The 4,970-nt window shown below is 34.0% G+C and overlaps 1 non-coding gene across 1 annotated transcript; it reads left to right on the top strand.

Annotated features, from left to right (window-relative positions):
- Nucleotides 1-3,973: 3,973 nt before the first annotated feature.
- Nucleotides 3,974-4,080, top strand: LOC126003196 (U6 spliceosomal RNA). The gene has a single exon (XR_007493731.1). It is a non-coding gene; the product is annotated as a U6 spliceosomal RNA (small nuclear RNA).
- The last annotated feature ends 890 nt before the right edge of the window (nt 4,081-4,970 follow it).

Raw genomic sequence — 4,970 nt, 5'->3', positions numbered from 1 at the left:
GTGAAATTATTTAAAAATTATTCAAAAATAACAATATTTAAGTATTAAAAATTTTTTTAAAAATTTTGTAGACGGCAACTCCTAGTTGTGCCCAGTTCTTGCTCCTGACTCTGTACGTAGGGGTCACTCCTGTCAGTGTGGGGTGTGGTATATGTGGTGCTGGAAATTGAGCCCTAGTTAGCCACATTAAGACATGTACTAGTCATGGGCCAGGAGAGATAGCACAGCAGCGTTTGCCTTGCAAGCAGCCGATCCAGGACCAAAGGTGGTTGGTTCGAATCCCGGTGTCCCATATGGTCCCCTGTGCCTGCCAGGAGGTATTCCGGAGCAGACAGTCAGGAGTAACCCCTGAGCACTGCCGGGTGTGACCCAAAAATCAAAAAAAAAAGACATGTATTAGTCTCCAGTTACAACAATATGTAATACTATAGTTAATAAAATAAATACTTACTGCTGGATGAATATAATTTCATGCATATTTTTTGCAAAGTTAGTAAATGGAACTTAAAATATTACCAAAAGAACAGACAGTGTTATTCTTGTATTTAGATATTTAGAAGTGCAACTGAGTCATGAAAAATGAAAAATCCTTCCTAGTCTTTTCACAGGCTAACCTGACTGATATCTGCATAGCACAAGAAGTTCCTTAATGCAGTGCCATAACCTAAGTGGCACTTAGGTTTTTTTATCTTAGTGGCACAAAGAATAAAGATGTCTCATAATTTCAGAAGTTTTTCTTCATGAAATATGATATATTAGACTTATTGAATTTTACTTATGATTTTTTTGAATTTCATAAGTTAGCTTATGAGCTATAAATTAAAATACAGGTATTATAGTGGGCCTTCCTTATAAAAATGTAAAGTGTTGGCAGGATTAGCATCATCAAAATGGCAATACTCCCCAAGGCATTATACAGATTTAATGCTATCCCTCTAATGATACCCATGACATTCTTCAAAGAAGTGGATTAGGCACTTTTGAAATTCGTTTGGAACAATAAACACCCTAGAATAGCTAAAGCAATCATTGGGAAAAAGAATATGGGAGGAATAACTTTCCCCAACTTTAAACTGTACTACAAAGCAATAGTTATCAAAACAGCATGGTATTGGAATAAGGACAGGCACTCAGATCAGTGGAATAGGCTTGAATATTCAGAAAATGTTCCCCAGATATACAATCACCTAATTTTTGATAAAGGAGCAGGAAATCCTAAATGGAGCAGGGAAAGCCTCTTCAACAAGTGGTGTTGGCACAACTGGATAGCCACTTGCAAAAAATTGAATTTAGACCCCCAGCTAACATCATGTACGAAGGTAAAATCCAAATGGATTAAAGACCTCGATATCAGACCCAAAACCATAAGATATATTGAACAACACATAGGCAAAACACTCCAGGACATTGAGACGACAGGCATCCTCAAGGAGGAAACTGCACTCTCCAAGCAAGTGAAAGCAGAGATTAACAGATGGGAATATATTAAGCTGAGAAGCTTCTGCACCTCAAAGGAAATAGTGCCCAGGATAGAAGAGCCACCCACTGAGTGAGAGAAACTATTCACCCAATACCCATCAGATAAGGGGCTAATCTCCAATATATACAAGGCACTGACAGAACCTTACAAGAAAAAAACATCTAATCCCATCAAAAAATGGGGAGAAGAAATGAACAGACACTTTGACAAGGAAGAAATACAAATGGCCAAAAGACACATGAAAAAATGCTCTACATCACTAATCATCAGGGAGATGCAAATCAAAACAACGATGAGATACCACCTCACACCACAGAGAATGGCACACATCACAAAGAATGAGAATAAACAGTGTTGGCGGGGATGTGGAGAGAAAGGAACTCTTATCCACTGCTGGTGGGAATGCCGTCTAGTTCAACCTTTATGGAAAGCGATATGGAGATTCCTCCAAAAACTGGAAATCAAGCTCCCATACGATCCAGCTATACCACTCCTAGGAATATACCCTAGGAACATAAAAATACAATACAAAAACCCCTTCCTTACACTTATATTCATTGCAGCACTATTTACCATAGCAAGACTCTGGAAACAACCAAGATGCCCTTCAACAGACGAATGGCTAAAGAAACTGTGGTACATATACACAATGGAATATTATGCAGCTGTCAGGAGAGATGAAGTCATGAAATTTTTCTATACATGGATCTACACGGAATCTATTATGCTGAGTGAAATAAGTCAGAGAGAGAGAGAGAGAGAAAAAGGCAGAATGGTCTCACTCATCTATGGATTTTAAGAAAAATGAAAGACTTTCTTGCAATAATAATTTTCAGACACAAAAGAGAAAAGAGCTGGAAGTTCCAGCTCATCTCAGGAAGCTCCCCAGAAATAGTGATGAGTTTAGTTAGAGAAATAACTACATTTTGAACTGTCCTAATAATGAGAATGTATGAGGGAAATGGAGAGCCTGTTTAGAGTATAGGCGGGGGTCTGGTGGGGAGGAGGGAGACTTGGGACATTGGTGATGGGAATATTGCACTGGTGATGGGGGGGGGTGTTCTTTTCATGACTGAAACCCAAACACAATCATGTATGTAATCAAGGTGTTTAAATAAAAAAAAATAAATAAAAATGTAAAGTGTATGTATTTTAAATTGATTCACAACAAATAATAAGAAATCAATGAATAAACAGACAACATAAATTCCTATTTGAGATGTTTTATATTTTAAATTAGGGAGGAAACAATACAAAATTATTAAAAGAGAACTTAAAAAGGCACTTCTTATATCTTGATAGAAAGAACAGGTCATGAATTAGAAAATAAAAATTATACAATATTGAAAAGATAAACTAGGATTTAATGTATTTGTCTTATATGTGGTCAACATTAGTTGAATCCATGGTGGGTAGATGATTCCCTCAACCACTATTCAGAGTGGTTTTTGTGTCCAAAGTGAGCATTACCAGGTATGACCCAATTGCAACATGTTCTTCCCCCTACCAAAAAAATTAAAGTCTACTCTGAGGACAACAGGGTAAATATATCTGTTTTCTTTCTCCATAATTTTATAGTTCAATATAGGTGGTTTCCAACATTTAGTTGGCATTGGTTTCTTGGACTACAATGTCTGTTTACAAGCTCAATAACATAAAGACAAATAGAAAATATTCAAACAAGAATTCTGACCTCTAAAATATACCTATATAAACTAATAAATCTACTGACTACAAATTGATTGAAAGAGATATCTCTAAATATTCTATGTCCTTTTTTCAGAAATAAATTTTACATGTCATGAATTTTGTTAATAGGAGCCAGAAAAGTACTACTTATTTATTTATTTATTTTACTTTTTTGAGCCACACTCCGTGACACTCAAGGGTTCCTCCTTTCTATGTGCTCAGAAATCACTCCTGGCTTGGGAAACCATATGGAATGCTGGGGGATTGAACCGCAGTTTGTCCTAGGTTAGTGCATGCAAGGCAAATGCTTTACTGCTTGCACCACCGCTCCAGCCCCTTTTTACTTCTTTTTTTTTTCTTCAGGAATGTACTATTTTAAATGATATTTCTACAATTATAACTTTTTTTCCTTTACTATTATATAGTCCATTAATTTATTTTTAGTTAAGCAAAATCATTTTTGTTTAACAAAATTTACTAAGATGTGAGTGGAGAGAAAAAAAGAAATATGCGTTAAACAGAGAACACAGACTTCTCCAGAGCGGAACAAAGCAGACATTGAGACAAATGTGCTCAAAGAATAACATACATTTGAAAGAGCATGTCCCTGCCATAATATAGTTAAAAAAAATTTCATGAAGCAAAGAAAGAAAAAAATTATTAAATTATCAGTAAGAACCATTTTATAGTTTTAAAATATATAAGATGGACACAAGTAAAATAAAAGATAAAATGGTAGTATAAAACCAAAAAACATTATGAGATATACTATCTATGCAATGAAAATCTATAAAAATAAAACAGGTGCTTGCTTCGACAACACATATACTAAAATTGGAACTATACAGAGAAAATTAGCATGGCCCCTGCGCAAGGATGACATGCAAATTCATGAAGCGTTCCATATTTAAAAAAAAAAAACTAAAACAGAAGTGACTTTGAAGATTTTAAATAAAAAATAGTGAATAAGAATATGCATTTGTAGCTACAAGAATGTAGCTACAGATACATTTTTAAATTTCAATGTTCAATATTTCAAAATAATAAAAATGTAATGCATTGATATAAAAATACATAATTGAAAAGTAAAAATTAAGAGTGAGATGAAAAAGTGGAATAAGATTATATCATCTTTTTAAATTGAGGCAATGTTTTACAAGTACAATTTCATGTCTCTTCAAACTATCTTTGCCTTTATTATATATTAGCAATCATGCTGTGAATGATTTAAAAAACATATGGATCTGTCCTCAGGAATAAAAGTTAACCACATTTGATAACTTTTTAAATAAACTTCCATAGGTCATCTAAAAATATCTAAACAACCAGAACAAAATAACATATATATTATTACACTGAACTTACTTCCTTAATACCAGCATCTCTGCCAAAGACCACTGAACTCTCTTCCTGGATCATCCTTCTGATTAATTAGCTCTGTAGTCTGAGTTTCAATAGATCAGTTATAGAAAATAGTTTAATGACTGCTACATACCTTCATTTATATGTATATGTAGGCAGGCAACTGTAAAATTATATACATATATGTATGTGTATTTCAAATTTAGGTTGAGAAAGGTAAAATGGATTAATGATGTGTGATATATAAACTAGGTATATGCCTTCCCTTTCTCTAATGTAATAAAATATTTCATGTATAACATTTATTTCAGGTTCTCATAAAGAATCCAGTGTTTGTACTCATATCACTGGCAAGGGCTTTTGAATTCTTATATACTGTTGGAGCATGTGAATTCATACCTACATATATAGAACACCAGTTCCTATTATCAAAGAAGAC

The sequence above is a fragment of the Suncus etruscus genome, chromosome 2 (genome assembly GCF_024139225.1).
Source record: "Suncus etruscus isolate mSunEtr1 chromosome 2, mSunEtr1.pri.cur, whole genome shotgun sequence".
Lineage (NCBI taxonomy): Eukaryota > Metazoa > Chordata > Mammalia > Eulipotyphla > Soricidae > Suncus > Suncus etruscus.
This window is presented reverse-complemented; position numbering and strand designations above follow the sequence as displayed.